The sequence below is a fragment of the Myotis myotis genome, unplaced genomic scaffold, assembly GCF_014108235.1.
Source record: "Myotis myotis isolate mMyoMyo1 unplaced genomic scaffold, mMyoMyo1.p scaffold_m19_p_3, whole genome shotgun sequence".
NCBI classification, from domain to species: Eukaryota; Metazoa; Chordata; class Mammalia; order Chiroptera; family Vespertilionidae; genus Myotis; species Myotis myotis.
This window is the reverse complement of record NW_023416335.1, coordinates 122,555,414-122,574,039: the sequence shown is the minus strand read 5'-3', so window position 1 is coordinate 122,574,039 and position 18,626 is coordinate 122,555,414. Positions and strand designations below refer to the sequence as shown.

Below are 18,626 nucleotides of genomic sequence, written 5' to 3'. Positions count from 1 at the left end.
AAATTCACTGGGGTAACAAGGTGGGTAGCTTGTAGTTGTCTCAGGTCTTCATCTCTGCTGGATGGAGGAAGGAAGCAAGGCCCGGAAGTGGAGGCTGTGAGCTAAGGGGTTGAGCCATCTTTCTGACCACAGGCCAGGGTGAAGGTGACAACGGCTGCACCTCTGGAGCTGTGGGCTCTTTGGCAAAGGCCTCAGTCAGGGCTGGAGGTGGGCTGAAGGAAACGGCCTCTCCCCTTTCCTGCATGCCATCTCAGCTTTTCTCATTCCTGGGCCTGGGTTTAATGTCCGAGCTGGGCTGCCTCCCGTGGAGCACTTACCCTGGGAGTTAGTATTCTGCTGGAGGGTGAACCCCTGTCCCCGGGTGAAGGACTAAATTTGCCAGGGAAGAGAGAGGGGCGGGGGGCAGGAGGACACAGTTCACAGGTCACCATATTTGACCTTTGACATCACACTTCAGCATAAGGATCATAGGCCGGGCTTCCTGTAACAGGGAGGGAGGCTCCTTGCTTGTCTTTTTATTTGCTGCCTTTCTTCTTTCTTCTCCCCCAGGCTTGCATCCACAGCATCTATCATCTCTGTGGTTATCGTAGAACAACTGGGGGTTTTGCTTTGTACTTATTCTTTCTCTGAGTGCGACACTAACCACAGCCGCCTCCAGGCACAGGGTGTAGGGCAAGGCCAGCTGCTCTTCATTCAGATGCTGTGGTCTTTGGTGCAGCTGATGCTAGTGGTGAAGTTATACAAAACAAAGGTGTTGAAACTCAGTCCAAGTGACTGTTGGGGACCTGCTGCTTGTGCTTCTAGGGATGAGTAACGGAAACTCATTTTTTTCTGGTTGAAAAGGAGAATTCAGAGTCCTGATGGAACAGACAACAGGCATTGCAGGGCACAGCCGTGCGCTTCTCTGTGCTGGCATCTTTGTGGACATGCAAGAGACGCACACACACTCTGTCCTCAGGGACCTATTAACAAGAAGAGGAGAAAAATGTACATTGACCTCCCCTCTTGGGCCCGCTTCCTCATTTGAGAAATGAAAGAGGTTGGGCTTTACCAGTGTTCCTCCCGGGGTCAGGGCTGCCCCGAGGGCAGTGCTTCACAAACGCTCCGTGTGCACATGGACCACTGGGGGTCTTGCTAACATGCACATTCCAGCCCAGGAGGTCTGTCCAAGGCTTTCGATTCTGCACGTCCAATAGACTCCAGGTACTGAGGCTGGTGCAAGGCTCCCAGAGCTTTGAGTACTGCGGCTCTGGGGGCACTTGGGAAATCTGTGGGTGGCTTCGAGTTGCCACAACAACAGGGTGAAGCCCCTGGCATTGCTGGATGGGGGCGAGGCATGCTAGTCATGATTCTGTGTGGGAATGTCATTAGTGAATTGTCACCCAGTCTGCCAAACTCAGCCCACTGCACATATAATTGGTAATTACTTCTCATATAGTAATACTGAGAAGTTTTTATAGAAGTTATGCCAAAAGCCCAGTAATCTAGGAGACCATTGTTCTGGGAAGAGAAGCCTAAATGGTGTAAAGACACAGCCTTGACATGACTGGATAATGTCCCCACTGTGGGCGTCCTGTCTAGATCGGAGCGTTTCCACACACGCTGAGCCGTGCAGCATGCAGTCACTGCAGAAGCAGGGACGTCACTGCAGATTTGCAACAGGACAACACGTTGCTAAATTAGCAGAAGCACAGGAATACCACCATCTCAGTGAACTTCTGTAGAGAAGCTGTTGTTAAAATAGTTTATGTTCTAATTTATATAATATACTTATATTTGTAGTGCAATGATAAGAAATCTCTTGGAAAAAATAGATCTTACAATGACTTACTTGGGGGTTGCCTTTGTTTTTCATTCTTACTCTGGTAGTCTCCTTAGAGGTCTACCAAACAACTTTTTCCAATCCCTCCTCCTTTCCCCACTGCCTAAACAAAAAGGATATGGTTTCCAAGGCTTTTTTTTTTGTTTGTTTTTAAATCCTCAACTGAGGACAGTTTTTCCATTGGTTTTCCAGGAGAGTGGAGGAGTGGGAAGAGAGAGAAACATCAATGTGAGAGAGACACATTGATTGGTTGCCTCCCACACGCACCCCGACGGGACCAGGGATCGAACCCAAAACTGAGATAACATGCCCTTGACCAGAATTAAACCCTTCGGTCCGTGGGCGGATGTTCTAACCATTGAGCAACTGGCCAGGGCTTCAAGGCTTTTTAATGCCCAAAACGGAATGTGTGCCCCTGCTCTGTGGATGGGATTTCCAGATTACACACATTGTTTTCCATGAGGCTCTGTCACTGCCCTGTCCCATGTCTCTGCACAATAAATAACTACGCCTAGCTCATACAAAAGAATAATATATTTTCTTGTTTTCTCTACTTGCACGTTTGTAATTTTATTCAGCACGTTATCTCTACTTCAGGAAAGGTTATTACCTGCTTCCTGTTATCAGATCCAGACAGGATAGTGGGTTTGCTATTTTTCATCCTAGCATTTTTATTCTGTTGTCCTCTGCTCTTTTATTTCCTTGTAGTCTTTATGAGCAGTTAAATCTAATCTTATCTATTATAAGTAGGTGTAAGCATTGACTTCTTCATTATGCATCCCTGTGCAGTCGTGCGTGAGCACTTACATATTGAAATACTTATTATTTTTATTATAAATTGCATTCCTTTTTCCTCCTTTTTATTATAGTTAGAGCTAGATTTTGCATATGGGTTGACTGACTTATCTAGAAGTTTCATTTCAGGTAGTTAAAAGAACATTTCCAAATATTTGTTATAAAAAATGGTGCATTGATTGAAGAGGGCAGAGCATCACTGGGTTAAGTGATGTCTCTGACATTCTCTGTGCAACATTTAAAAACAATAGATGTCAGTGTGATTTGTGACCAACTTGAGAGTAACCCTAGATGAGAAAGCAATCAGTGAACGTTGGTATTACCTGTAATTTCTGCTTGGATGAGATACTATGAGTCCTCAAGGCTTAAAATAGTGGCTCTCCCTAGGTTGCACTTTAGAAACTAGGAAAGTTAAACACACATTCATGCAAGCATTTACACACACACACACACACACACACACTTCACACCTTGATCCCACCCAGAAGCATTTCAAACTGAATATCTGGGATGAGGCCTAGGCATCTGGAGTCAGAAGACTCCCCAGATGACTCTGGTGCTCTGTGAGGCTGAGAATCACTGCCTGTAGTGGGGTGAATGGTAAAAAGATAGGTCCTGTCCCAACCACCAAAAGCTGTGACTGTGACCCTCTCAGAAAAAGGCTGTGTGCAGGTGATTCAGCGACAGGTCTCCAGCTGAGATCATCCTGGACTATCCCCTGGCCCTAACTTCAGTCAGTGTCCTTTCAAGAGGCCCACATAGGAGAGACACGGAGAGAAGGCCAGGGGGAAACAGAGGCAGAGGTTGGAGTTCCAGAGCTACAAGCCTGGAAGAAGTAAGGAATGACCTGTCCCCCACAGCCTTCTGAAGGGGTACAGCTGCCTAAATGTGAAAGGATGCATTTCTGTTGCTCTAAGACACCTGGTTTTTGATAATTGTTGCAGCTGCCCTAGGAAACTCATACACTGCCTAAAGGGTGGCTAAAAATGTGGTGAGATGGGAGGAATATAGGAGCTTTTCGGATGGGGAAGCAAAATGAGTGAGAGTGAGAAGGCCTGGCTGAGAAGAATGGGGGCAGCACGCCTAGAAGAGAGAGTGGCTGTACGAGGAGAGGGAGCTATCGGTTGGAGCCCATAGAGAAGCCTGGTGTGGAAAGCTGCCTTCCTCTGTGCTCTGTCCTGTCCTATTCAGGGAATATCGTTTGCTGCTCCTCCTTAGACCACAAAAGGCCCAAGAAGCCGGGAGAGTAGGTTGGCACTTCATTCCACAAGGGTGGGAGCCACTGAAGGGTGTGAGGGGGAGCAGCATGGCGAGGTTGTAGGGAGGCCCGCCAGGCCTGGGTCACGTGTCTGAACACTTGGCGTCTGCATCCTTCCTGCTCTCCACCTCTCCCGACACCAGCGGCCCCATCTTGTGTGGTGGCTTCATGAGTGTGAGCAAGCCATTTGTTTCCAGCTGGAAGTCCAGGGGAAAGTGTGGACGGGTTGGGTGGATCTGCCCCGTCTTGGGAGTTGATCCCTTCTGCAGCTCCTACAGGAAGTGCAGAGGAGCCATCCATCCTCTCCCAGTGCATTGGAATGAGAGCAGCCAGCCTGGAAGCACGCACAGTGCCAACTGGTCTTCCTTAATAACCAGCCAGTTACCTGTGGAGGCCCCTTGCAGGCACTGCCTGCCTTCTGCAAGCGTAAGCAAGGGAAGCTTTCATTAACGATAAGCCCGTGGAAGCAGAATCCTCCCTGCCTTGTGGGGCTGGCACGGAGGAGCTGAGAGGGTGCGAGTGCTTGTACATAGACTCACTCATCACATTACAGGCCTTGTTTGCTGGGCTCACTCAGAACAGAAAGGACCGGCAGCATGGGAGCAGAGAGGTCACCCTGAGTCTGGTTACCCCAGGGTGGAGAGGCAATTAGATACTGCCTGTGAGAGCCATCTAGGGACTGCAGCCACTGAGCTGGGGTGGGGGTGGCTCCAGACTGGATACAGATTGAGGAGGAAACAGAGGGGAGCCCCAGTCCACAGTTATTCTGTTAGTTGTGTGGGGATTTAGTATTATCCATTGTCCCAGAAATGGACAAAGGGCATAGGAACACCTTCATTTTACTTTCTGGGAGTGAGTGACTTTAAAGGAAGGAGGGCACTTCCTTCCATGGACAGCGCGTCTCACTGCCAGACGTGTTTGAATGTTGAAGGAGATGCTGCAGGATGCTAGGTGTGGGTCAGAAGGGAGCTGTGGGCCTCAGGGAGTAATTTTGGGATCCCCTAGATTGGTCGTGCTGATGGAGGTCATTCTGGGCATCCTTTTGCCTTCAGGAGCCCCAGCACCCGTCCCTGACCATTGTGGGTTGTGATGGAGGAGGGCACCTCAGGTGAGGAGTGGGCTGATGTTAGGAACAGGGATGGAGTCTCATGAGCTGCCCCTCCTGAGACCTTAATCTCACTGGGACCCTACAGCAGGGGACAGTGACCAGGTGTCCAGTCGAGCAGTAGAGTATTCTGAATGCAAACACACAGTTTCCAGTCTCCATCTCTCCTCCTACTTCTAAGAAGACCTACGGTACTTTCTCAGGGTGGGCGGAGGGGTGGATAAATCTGACACAACCCACAAGCTGAACTGTGGGGACAAACAGTGGATTCCAGATAGCGAGCTCGGTCGCAGAAGCCCAGCCGTGGTGAGAGGCCAGGCTGGCTGCTTTCCCACGCGTGGCTTCAGCCCAGAGAAAGCGTTCAGAGACCAGCCACAGACCTGCACAACAGAGGTGCTGAGTACTGCATGGCGCACCCCAGGAAAGTGCGGGGTTCTGTGGGAACAAGACAGGCAGGCCCTGGCCCAGTGATGGCGAACCTTTTGAACTCGGCATGTCAGCATTTTGAAAAACCCTAACTTAACTCTGGTGCCGTGTCACATATAGAAATTTTTTGATTTTGCAACCATAGTAAAACAAAGACTTATATTTTTGATATTTATTTTATATATTTAAATGCCATTTAACAAAGAAAAATCAACCAAAAAAATGAGTTCGCGTGTCACCTCTGACATGCACATCATAGGTTCGCCATCACTGCCCTGGCCTCAGGGATTGTTAACCTGTGTGCTTACTCATTCCAATGGGCATACATGACACAAGGGCTCCCAGGCATGTGCCTGGACCAGCCTCCCCTGTCTCCTCACTGCCCAGTGCTACTGGTCCTGCAGGGTCAGTATACATGCTCCATCCTCTAGGGCAGCGGTTCTCAACCTGTGGATCGCGACCCCTTTGGGGTCGAACGACCCTTTCACAGGGGTCTCCTAAGACCATCGGAAAATACATATATAACTACATATTGTTTTTGTGATTAATCACTATGCTTTAATTATGTTCAATTTGTAACAATGAAAATACATCCTGCATATCAGATATTTACATTATGATTCATAATAGTAGCAAAATTACAGTTATGAAGTAGCAACGAAAATAATTTTATAGTTGGGGGTCACCACAACATGCGGAACTGTATTAAAGGGTCACGGCATTAGGGAGGTTGAGAGCCACTGCTCTAGGGCAAGCACATCAAACTCAACAGCAAACACGGGCCAAATAAACAAGGTTTAAGTTTATGTGGGCCGCAAAAAAAAAGCTTCAATTTTCATAAAAACGTAGGTTTATTTTCATAGAGACATGCTGAATGCAAAGGGCTGAAATAAATGAGTAATCATTAAGATAAAATAATAGAACATTTTAATAAAAATTAATATTTTTTTCTTGAACATTAACTTACCAGACACTGAGTAACTGCACAAATTAATAAGCATAATGCAAATAAACTTATTTTTCCTGTTCTCTGAAAGTGAAATATTTCCTGTTGTGTACACAAAACAAGTCAGTACAAGACTAATGACGTGGCAATCAGCTGCTAAAATATTCCCTGCTAGTATTAGTGGAGAGAAATGGTGTGCCTGCATGTAAGGCTAGTAAGGGAAATTAATGCAACATGATTATAATAATCAGTCATTAGTGAATGTTGTAGTTTGTTATTAATAGTTATGCATATAGGATATTGTAAAAATTAAATTATGAGATTTTTATTAAAACATTTCTTACATACAACGTTATATTGGCTGGGCCACAAAAATATTAATTGTGGGCCACATGCGGCCCGTGGGCCGTGAGTTTGACATGTTTGCTCTATCACCCAAATCATTGTCCTTAAGCATTTGTGAAAATATTCTTGAAAACACATTTTATTGTATAAGCAATATATGCTTATTGTAAAAAAAAAAAAAATCACAGAATGTGACATACAGTAAAAAAGAGAATAAACATGCCCTAGCTGGTTTGGCTCAGTGGGTAGAGCATAGGCCTGCAGACAGAAGGGTCCAGGGTTTGATTCTGGTCAAGGGCACATGCCTGGGATGCAGGCTCGATCCCCATTGGGGGGCGTGCAGGAGGCAGCCTATAAATGATTCTCTCTCATCATTGATATTTCTATCTCTCTCTCCCTCTCCCTTCCTCTGAAATCAATAATAAAAAAAAAAGACATTAAAAAAAGAGAATAAACAGAGATAACTATTGTTAACATTGAGGTATGTTTTCTTCTCATTCTTTTTCAATGCACTTTCATGCACATATACTTTTATCATCACCTTTCCTCATTCTGCTTTACATTGTCTTTTGTCACATACACCTATCTTCTTTTTTAATTTATTTTTATTGTGAACACCATTACAAATGTCCCCCATTCCCCCCTTTGTGCCCCTCTACCCAGCCCCCACCGCACCCCAGGCCATCACTGTGAGCTGTTTGAGGGCACAGACAATGTCTCACTACATGGTATCCCTGTTACTAATACAGCATCTTGCACTAAGAGTCTCTCTGCAAATGTTACCACGAGAGCCACTCAGCAAATCTGTTTGGCTTTGGAACTCAGCACACAATCATTTTGAGGAAGCAGAAGCAAATTTGCTGTCCTGGCCATTGATGCTTGTTTAAAACGTGTGTGCATTCCTAAGCAACAGTGTCTGCTGGCCACTCTTCTGGGTGGCTGGGGAGGGGACTGGGATGCACAGTGATTCAACACGTGGCTGAGACACGCACAAAGGGTGACTAATTGTGCTCCGCACCCTGGAGGGGCTGCGTTGAAAAGCAGCTCCATCCAGCTATTCCACTGAGGCTCTTTTCTCACTTTAGAACAACACCGCTGATTCTGGCAAATCTTTCTTTATCCTTTCTGATTAAAAAAATAGTGTTGGCGTTTTACCCGGGGAGGAGTGGGTGAGATTTTCTTCTCTGACAAATCAGTTTAGGCTCAAAAATACTCTTCGCTTAGATTAAAATTCAGGAGGCTCTTGGACTAGCATTGGAAATGGAAATAGCACAGGCTCTTTTCCAAAAAGCTCTGTTGGAGGTTGAGACCATCAGGAGGGGCATGCACTCAGCAGACCACAGGTGAGAGCAGAGCGGAGCCCATGAGAGGGCGTCAGCAGAGGAAAAGCAGCAGAAGCTGTTCTCTGAGCATCAGGACTCCTCAGGCACAGGTGGAAACACGAGAGGCTGGGGCATAGATGGCAACAGACAGTACTAGGTGTACCGGTTAATAATGCGGATTTGTAATCAAAGAAAACATGATAATTTCAAGAGAAACATCAAAAGTGCTTTATTCAAAGTAATGTCCATCGCTAGCTACACATTTCCCCCATCTTTCAGGTAATTCGTGAATACCGTCCAATAGAACTTTTCTTGTTTTGAGACAAACCATTCAGAGACCCAATTTTCCACTTCTTCCTATGTTTTGAAGTGCTGCTCAGAAAGTGCGTGTGCCATCAATCGGAACAAGTGGTAATCTGAAGGAGCAAGGTCTCTTGAATACAGCGAGTGGGTTACCACTTCCCAGGCAAGACATGTCTTTATCTGGTTTTGAAGTGTGTAATGGTGCGTCATCATGAAGCAAAATTACTTTGCTGTGTCTTCTGGAACATTCTGGTCATTTCACAATTAAAGCATGGTTCAAATTGATTATTTGTTGTTGGTAGCGATCAGTATTAATGGTTTTACCTGGTTTTAGAAGCTCATAATACACCACATCTTCCTGATCCCACCAAACGCAGAGCATTGCCTTCTTTCTGAAGCGATTTGGCCTTGCAGTCGATGTTGATGGTTGACCTGGATTAACCCATGATTTTGTATATTTGGGATTCTCAAAATAAATCTACTTTTCATCGCCAGTCACAATTCGATGCAAAAAAGACTTTATTTCGTGCCATTGAAGCAACATTTTACTGATGACTTTTCGGTTTTCTATTTGTCTTTTGTTCAGTTGATGTGGCACCCATTTTCCTTCCTTTAAAATCTTTCCCAATCCTTGTAGATGATCAGAAATTGTTTGCTGAGCAACGTTTAATCTTTCTGCAAGTTGTTTTTGAGTTTGACATGCATCTTCATACAATAATGCTTATAATTGTTGGTCTTCAAACTTTTTCGGTTGACCTGGACATTCATTGTCTTTCACACTGAAATCACCACTTTTAAAGCATTTAAACCAGCATTCACAAGTACAGTGGGGCCTTGACTTATGAGTTTAATTCGTTCCGAGGCCGAGCTCATTAAGGAGCTCGTTAACTCAAATTACTCTATCAGCTCAATGCAAAAAATCGGCCGAGATGCAGCTGTTATCTCAAAAAACTTGTTAGTCGGGACACTCGTAAGTCAAGGCCCCACTTGAGATGGAGCATGTTCACCATAAGCTTTCCAAAGTATTCAGCAGCACTTTTCTTCAAAATAATGAATTATAACTTCCCACAAATGCTCTTTTTTTTTTTGGCACAAAATTCGATATTTTTAAGTGGAAAAATATCTATGTTAACACCTTCAGCAAATTTGACATATGAAGTTTTGAAGCTTGTTGTCAATACAACAAAATAGCATACATATCAAATCGCATTTATATCAACATACGTGTAACTCCATCTATTGAAAAAAAATCCGCATTATTAACGGGTACACCTAGTAAAGGCAGATACAAGGGAGACAAGCCCGCATGCCTTCTGAGCTTTTTAGTTGACTGTGATGGGATGTTTGTGATTTAGATGTCTTTCTTTCTTTAAAGAAGATGGCATAGCAGAAACTATTTCTAAAGTTAAATATCTTGGAGGGAACTTCATTACAAGATCAAGGAAAAAGTCTGCAAGATTTTGCTTTTGAAGAAAAACATCTAAAACCAAGTAAAATCAAAGAGAAGCCTTAAACAAATTATTGATTTGGGTGATGCCGAGAAATCTCAGCTGGAGCCGAAGAGTGGAGAGGAGAGAGGAAGCAGAGCTCAGCCTTTGACTGCCTTCTGCACACAGTGGGGTTCGCTCCGTGCACACACTGGGGTTCTCTCCGTGCACACACTGGGGTTCTCTCCGTGCACACACCTGGGTTCTCTCCGTGCACACACCTGGGTTCTCTCTGTGTACTCATTGGGGTTCTCTCCGTGCACACACTGGGGTTCTCTCCGTGCACACACTGGGGTTCGCTCCGTGCACGCACTGGGGTTCTCTCCGTGCACGCACTGGGGTTCTCTCCGTGCACACACTGGGGTTCTCTCTGTGTACTCATTGGGGTTCTCTCCATGCACACACTGGGGTTCGCTCTGTGCACACACTGGGGTTCTCTCTGTGTACTCATTGGGGTTCTCTCCGTGCACACACCTGGGTTCTCTCTGTGTACTCACTGGGGTTCTCTCTGTGTACTCATTGGGGTTCTCTCCGTGCACACACTGGGGTTCTCTCCGTGCACACACTGGGGTTCTCTCCGTGCACACACCTGGGTTCTCTCTGTGTACTCACTGGGGTTCTCTCTGTGTACTCATTGGGGTTCTCTCCGTGCACACACTGGGGTTCTCTCCGTGCACACACCTGGGTTCTCTCTGTGTACTCACTGGGGTTCTCTCTGTGTACTCATTGGGGTTCTCTCCGTGCACACACTGGGGTTCTCTCCGTGCACACACCTGGGTTCTCTCTGTGTACTCACTGGGGTTCTCTCTGTGTACTCATTGGGGTTCTCTCCATGCACACACTGGGGTTCGCTCTGTGCACACACTGGGGGAAAGAAATGAGATCCGTGGGGTCTGGGGTCAACAGTGCAGATGAGGATGTGAGCACCCTGAGGCGAGGCCAAGTGACTTTCCCCAAGCTAGGACTTCAGTGGTATTGAGGGAATGTGCTTTAAATATATGTATGTATTTTTTTCTTTCTGCAACTCTGCATGCCTGTGGGAGGTCACGGGTTTTAGTGGAAAGAACATAGGTTTGGGATGCACTTGATTTGAATCCTGGCTGTTTTGGAGCAAGTTTTTAATATGTTTTCCAACCTCAGTTTACTCATCTGTGCAAAATCCAGGCTGCCCCTAACTTGCCCTAGGACTACCCCCACCTCCTTAAGCTTGACCTCCCACTTTTGAAAGCTCTCCTCACACTCTCACTCACTGGCCCATTCGTTCACTCAGGGCCTGTCCTGGGTGCTTGGAACTCAGCAGGGAACCAAAGTGCCAAAGCCTTGGCCTCACTGAGCTCCTGGTCCAAACCAGGCTGTGCAGAAGGAGTATAATGTGAGCCACGCATGTAATTTTCAGTTTTCTAGTTGCCACATCAGAAGAAGTAAATAGGCAAAGTTAACTTTAATATTCTGTTTAACCTAATACACCCCAAATATTATCATTTCAGCATAGTCTCCATGTACAAATTTATTAAGAAGATAATTTACATTTTAAAATTGAAGTATAATTAACATGTAATATTACATTAATTCCAGGTTTGCAACATCATGATTCAGTATTTGTATATGTACTGTGAAATGATCACATTATAAGTCGAGTTAACATCTGTTTCCATACATACTTAACAGAATTTTTTTTTCTTGTGGTGAGAACTTTTAAGAGCCATTTCTTAAGCAACTTTCATATATACAGTACAGTGTTATTAACTAGCAGTGCTGTACATTAAACCCCCAGGACTTACTTATTTTATAACCAGGATTTTGTACCATTAGTTTGACCCCCTGTGGCAACAGTAAGCTGTTGAGCTTGTTTTTGTGTTTGTTTGGATGCCACATGTAAGTGAGATCATATTTGTCTTTCACTGTCTGACTTACTTCACTGAGCACAACGTCCTCAGGACCCATCCCTGTTGTGGTCATTCCTTGTGTTGGAACTAGGTTACTCTCCTAGCAGGTCTCCGTTGGGACGGGCCACATTGTGAGGGCTCAGAGCTTATGTGGCTGCGGCTGCAGCTGCTGTGTTGGACAGTGCGGTTCTAGAGCTCAGGGGTGAGATTCTGCCATTCACCCCAGTGAGTACAGCTTGGGGAGAGACAGGCCCTGTCGAGGGAGAGTGCTGCCTCCCCGCCAACAGGCCTCTCCCAGGGCCCCCAGGCCACCCTGCCAGAAAGAGGGAGACTGCCACACCACAGAGTCCTAGTCTCTGGGTTGAGACAGAGAATGACATGGAGCTGTCCTCTCTGTAATTATAACAGTAACTACAACAACATAGTTAATAGGTATTGAGTGCTAGGTATGGGGGCCAGGCCCCGTGCTAAGTACTTCATTATCTTTACTGCACCTTTACAAGAGAGGTACTGTTATTTTAAAGATTCCACCAAAAAACTATTAGAACTAAAAAATAATTCAGTAAAGTAGTAGGATACAAAATAAATATTCAGAAACGAGTTGCATTTTTATACACCAATAATGAACTATCAGAAAGGGAAACTAAGAAAACAGTCCCATTTACAACTGCATAAAAAAAATAAAGAAAAAATACCTAGGAATAAATTTAACCAAGGAGGAAAAAGACCTGTACTCAGAAAACTATAAGATGTTGAATAAAGAAACTGAAGATACAAATAATGGAAGCATATACTGGGCTCATGGGTAGGAAGAATTAACATCATTAACTGCCCTAAGCAATCTATAGATTGAATGCAATTCCTATCAAAATACCAATGGCATTTTCACAGAATTAGAACCAATAATCCAAAATTTTATATGGAACCACAAAAGACCTCAAACAGCCATGATAACCTTGAGAAAACAGAATGAAGTTGGAGGTATCACAGCATATGATATCAAATGGTATTACAAGGCCATAATAATCAAAACAGCATGATACTGGCATAAAAATAGACATATAAAACAAAATAGCCCAGAAATAAACCCATGCCTATATGGTCAATTAATATTTGATAGAGGAGGCAAAACCATACAATCGGGTAAAGACTTTCTATTCAGTAAGTGCTGTGGGGAATATTGAACAGATACATGCAAAAAAAAAAAAAAAAATGAAACCAGACCACCAACTTACACCATATACAAAAATAAACTCAAAATGGATTAAAGGCTTAAATGTAACACTCAAAACCATAAACTTCTAGAAGAAAACATAGATGGTAAAATCTCTGACATTTAGCAATATTTTTTCTGATATATCTTGTTGGGCAAGGGAAACGAACTAAAAAATAAACAAGTGGAACTACATCAAATTAAAGACTTTTTGCACAGCAAGGGAAACAACAACAAAATGAAAAGACAACCTACTGAATGGGAGGACATATTCACCAATGATGCATCTGATAAGGGGGTTAATGTACAAAATTTATAAAGAACTCATACAACTCAACAACCCCTCTCCCCCAAAACACACACACACAAAACACACACACACACACACACACACACACACACACACACACACACAATCCAATTAAAAAGTTGGCAAAGGATCTGAATAGACACTTCTCTGAAGGGGACATACAGATGACCAATAGACATATGAAAAGTTATCAATTGGTAGTAAATTGATAACAAAGTTTTTAATTGGTAGTTAAAAAATAGTCACCAGAATGTAAAGTACAGCATAGGGAATATAGTCAATAATGTATGTATCGTGCCAGGTGGGTTCCTGAAAATATCTGGGGGAACACTTTGTAAAGTATATGATTGTCTAACCACTATGCTGTACACCTGAAACTAATAAAAATAATATTGAGTTAAACTGTAATTGAAAAAATAAAATTTTAAAAAAGAAAGGAGGAAAGTGGCTGAGAGAAACAAGATAACTTGCTGTGGATCGCATGAGTCGTAAATGACAGACCTGGGACTTGAACCTAGCGCTGTCTAAACTCAAAACCTTGTGTTCTTCAAACAGAAAGAACAGAGGAGATCCAGGATGAGCACAGGTTTCCTGAGCCTATTCACAGCACACACTGCCAAGTCAAAACGCTGTGGGGATGAAGGTGTCAGTGAGGGTGACTCAGTGTCACAGCGAGGGGTAGGTGTGAGAGGTCTGGCACCCTCAGGCCCAGGCCTCACCAGCTATAGTCCAGGATCCATAGCTGCCAGCATGGTCTTATCTATATATATAAAAGCCAAGCGACTAGAACGACCAGAATGACTGGTCGCTATGACGTGCACTGTGGCAGCCAACCAGCCTGATCAGGGGTGGGGCCGGTTGGCCAATTTCCCATGTCCCCTCCCCACTACCAGCCCAGCCCCAATCGACCCCGATCTGGGCAGGCCAGCCAGACCCCACTGGTGCATGAATTTATGCACTGGGCCTCTAGTTACAAATAAGATATTAACTCATAGGCATAGATGACAAATATCTTTGTTGATTCTAAAGCACCATATGAAAGTTTGTTGTCATTATTGTATGGTTATTCCTATTCAGCTGGTGGTGTATCCAGGGAACTCACCATAGCTCAGATCACTGCAGTGGTGCCTGTGATATCAAATGGCAACTGAGAACATAACCTGACTTGAAATTTCTGTTCATATTAGATCACAACACCTGAAAGTCTTTGAGCTTCGCTTATGGATTTTTTCAGTAAAACCCAATGTGTACAAGCACTCATTAGCCAGGTGTTTTCATCATTTGCTAGCTGCCTGGTGCTGAAATCAGACTTTATGTTCAGCCTTGGGTGACCAACAGCCCTCCTGGCTCTTCAGAGCTTAGTTAGAGGGACACTTAAAAACCCCAAAACAGACGTAACAGGACCCCAGGCCTCCTCTCTCAAGTCCCAGGCAAGAGGTCGGGAAGCCAGCCTCCTGTGTCCAGGAGAGAAAGGGCCACGGGCTGTGCTGCAGGCTTCTTGGGCATCCTCAAGGCCGTGCTAAATGGGATTGCCTGGAAGAACATCCAAATCCCTTCACTGTCTGAGGCCCGCCTCCTCCACAGAAGCCTTTTCCAGCATGGCGGCCCATCCAGTCCTCTCCCACCTCTAAGGTCCTATTGTCTTAAATGCTTGTGCCACCCACTCAGACACTGAAGCCCGGTCTTGTGGTGTCAGCTATGCACTTTCTGTATGTCTGTGCCATTTCTTTCCTGGTGACAATCACATGTTGACTTGTGCCAACACTGATGATCGGGTTGGTCAACGTCACCTTGTTTGAGAGAGGGCTGAAGGGGGCTACTTCATCATTGTAAGTGCCACGATGTCCTCAGTGGACTTCTGTTTTGGTGTTGAGTGCTGCCTCTCTGTCCAGGGTATATGTCCTTTGAGAACAGGTATCTTGTAATCTTGGCTTCAATGAGAATGTGTGCCTGGCATACCCTGGGGACTTAGTGACAACGTATTGCTCAGTATCGGGCAAAGGGCTAGTGTCCCATCCAGATCAGCTCCCTCTGGTGCTAGCCATTTGTGTAACACCTTACTTCTCTTCCACTGCAGTAACCATGATTTGTATCATACATTCATTAATTTGTGAAGACCTTTTTGGTTCTCCCCTGTGTCCCCAGCACTCAGTACAAAGCCTAGAACCAGGTAGGACCAGGTGAAGACTGGGTCAATAACTACACATCTGAACAAATCAGCTTGGTCCCTGTAGGAGAAGGCAAAGGTGGAGACAGGGGGAGTTAGCACCTGGGTGCTGGCAGTGTCTGAAGGGAGGTCAGCTTCAGAAGGCCACGCGGAATAATGGCAAACACTTTGGCTCAGAAGTCGGGCACCTGGGGGCAGGCATTTTCCTGCACTAAGGTTTATTTTTTTATGTAACCTTGAGATTATCTTGTGAGGGTTGAAGGAGATATTTTTGTGAAATTGCTTTTGTAAGCCATAAAGTGGCATGGCAAGATGTTATTCATCATCCTAAGATCTGGTCCCTGCCTACCCATCCAAATTTATTCCTTATTAATTTGATTTATCTAGGCCAGTGTTCTCATTTTTTAAAATGTGTTTTTCCCTCATTGCAAAAGCACTACATTGTAATAATAAAACTATTAGGAAATTCAGAAGGAAGGCAAAATAAATCATCTCTTAAGACTACCACCTAGAAATAACACTATTAACATCTTATGTAGAGCCAAAATATATTTTCTAAATATGTATAACCTAAGTTTCCCAGGTGTCGGCAGCTGGGGACAGTCAGGGCAACATTACTCTCCATTCTGCCTGGCTCTGGCTCTGCTGAAGGCTGCTGCCTGGGTGGGGCTTCCACACCTTGGTTGCTTCCAGCAGCAATGCCCCTGAGGGGTAGGTACTGAAAGCTGACTTCTTCCAACACTTTTCATTTTCTGAAAATACTTACTGGGTTTATATATGTATTGCTTGTCTCTCTCCACTGGAATCTAGGCTCCACAGGTGCAAAGCTTGCTGGATTCGCATTATTGCTGCTTGTCTGGCACCTAGAAAAGTGCCTGCACAGAGCAAACATTCACTGGATGGTTGAATGAACACCTGAGAACTGCATTACCTCATATAGAACACCAGGCACTTGCTTCAGATGAGTTGTGCATGTGAACCCTACAGAGACCAAGGTTGCTGGGAATACACATCTGGTCTGCCAGATCTAGTGATTATTGGAGATTTGGCCTCAGCAGGGGTACAACAGAGAATCCCAGCCTCCTTTGCAGTCACTACAGCTGCCTGCAGTAATTTCAGGCATGCCCTCAGACCATGTTACTTAGCATGAGGCCAAAGCATTCTGCAAAGTTTGTCCCCAAGTTCACAGTGCTAATTAATGGCATCTCCCTGTCCCAGAACCTGTTCCAGCACCGTTTAGGTTGGTACCCATATGGGGCCCTTAGGTTTTTCTTACTTACTATACTACTGCAGAGCTTTCTTAGGTAGGGCAGTGATTCTGGCCACAATTCTCTTTCTCCATCTTCAAGGGTAAGCTTCCACAATGGTGCAGACAGCGTTTGTGGATCAGATGCAAAAGCTGAAAGATCACTGCTGAGAGCTGGGGTTGCTGAAAGGGGGTGTCCAGTTAGCCCCAAGGCTATACCCCCTGCTTAGGCACAAGAGTCAGCCTCTGCTGGGCTGGACCCATCTCCAGACTCAGGTTGCTATGTAGACTTCCCACTGTAATCCCTCCATCTCTCCTCATCTCCAAAACCTGGAAAAGGATGGGACGAGGCCTGTTTTCTGAGGGGCATTGCAACCCTAGCGAGAGGGACATTTCCCCCCATTGCCATAAACCCCTTCCTCTGCGGCTCCTGGGGGAAAGACGGCGTTTTCATCTCTGTGTGTTTCCTAGGCGGGATTCAAACACGGGTCACAAACATGCTCTCCAGATCTGAAGCGTTACCCTTGCTCTGAGGAGCCGGGACCTGCCAGGTGAGTGAGAGATCAAAAGGTGGACAGGGTACCCCACAGCCCCTGGTCCTCAGGCCTGAAATCTGTGAAGCCTGTGTGGGTGTCTTTGCTGCTGTTTTTAATATTTATGAGAATCATTAGCAGGCGCTTAGCTTCCAGAAACTGAGTTCATCAGATGGCCATTATTTTTCCCAGTCTACTTGAGGACACAGTTTTCTCCCCACTCCTCTCCCCCTGCCCCAGCTTTATTAAAATATAATTGACATATGACATTATATAACTTTAAGGTACACATAATGATTTGATATTTGAATATATTGTAAAATGATCACCACAATAAGTTTAGTTAACATCCATCACCACACATAGTTACAATATTTTTTCCTGTTACAAGAAGTTTTAGAATTTGCTCCCTTAGAAAATACAGTATTGTTAGCTGTAGTCACCATGCTGTATGTACGTTACACCCCCAGGACATACTCCCCTTGTAACTGGAAGTTTGTTCTTTTCTACCACCTTCACCATTTCTCTCCCCTTTGGCATTGGAAGAAAATATGAGAAGTCATAGGCATATAGGAGAGACTTTATCGCAGACCTAGTAGCCATTGATAACAAGGAGCCATCAGACAAAGCAGCTCTTCAAAGTAGCCCCACAAAGCAGCTGCGTACCTGCTGGCCAGTAACACCTCTTTATACCAACTTAGAAAAAAGAGGCTTCTTGCCAAATAGGGACATCAATATTTGGGTTATAGAGAGGTACGCCTGCGCAGTGCGAGCAGTAAAACTGCTGTGTCATTGCCTTTGCACATGCATATGGCAAATTGGCCTTGAACATCCTGTTTAGGTTCCCACCCCCCCACACCCCACCCCAGGTAGCCACCAATCTGTATTTGGTACCTATTTCAGTTTGTTTTTTATTTTGTTTTGAATTCCACATGTGAGATCATATAGTATTTGTCTTCTTTGTCTGATTTATTTAATTTAGGGTAAAGCCCTTCCATCCAGGTTGTCGCAAATAGCAGATTTCCTTTTTTTTTTTTTTTTTTTTTTTTATGGCTGAATAATATTCCATTGTGAATATATGCCACCTCTTCTTTATCCATTTATCATTCATGGATACTTAGGCTGTTTTTATATCTTTGCTATTTTGAATAATGCGGCAATGATTCTGAATGCCACAGGGAAGCATGATCAGGCCTGCGTTTCAGGAAGGTCCCCTGGGCAATGCTGTCACGGCCTTGTTTAGCAGTTTTTGTTTTTTAAAGCAGTTTGGTAATATGTATTAAGAACCTTTAACATTTGCATATAAAGTGCTCTTTGGCTCAATAATATTACCTCTGGAAGTAGTAAGAGTGATTTCCACTTATGTAGTGCTTATTGTACCAGATATTTTTGATAAGCTATTTTTAAATCTTTGTAACAATTATGCAGAGTGGGAATCATTGGTCATATTTTACAGATAAAT

The 18,626-nt window shown here is 44.6% G+C and overlaps 1 protein-coding gene across 10 annotated transcripts in view; it reads left to right on the top strand.

Annotated features, from left to right (window-relative positions):
* CRACR2A (calcium release activated channel regulator 2A) overlaps window positions 1–18,626 on the top strand; it is a 138,107-nt gene that overhangs the window by 19,334 nt on the left and 100,147 nt on the right. For 2 of the 10 annotated variants that reach the window (XM_036300453.1, XM_036300454.1), the window contains exon 4: window positions 17,103–17,182. The exons of the other annotated variants lie outside the window; for them this stretch is intronic. The gene's annotated coding sequence lies outside the window, so the exon portion shown is untranslated. The remainder of the gene's footprint in view (window positions 1–17,102; window positions 17,183–18,626) is intronic. 10 annotated transcript variants of the gene reach the window in all.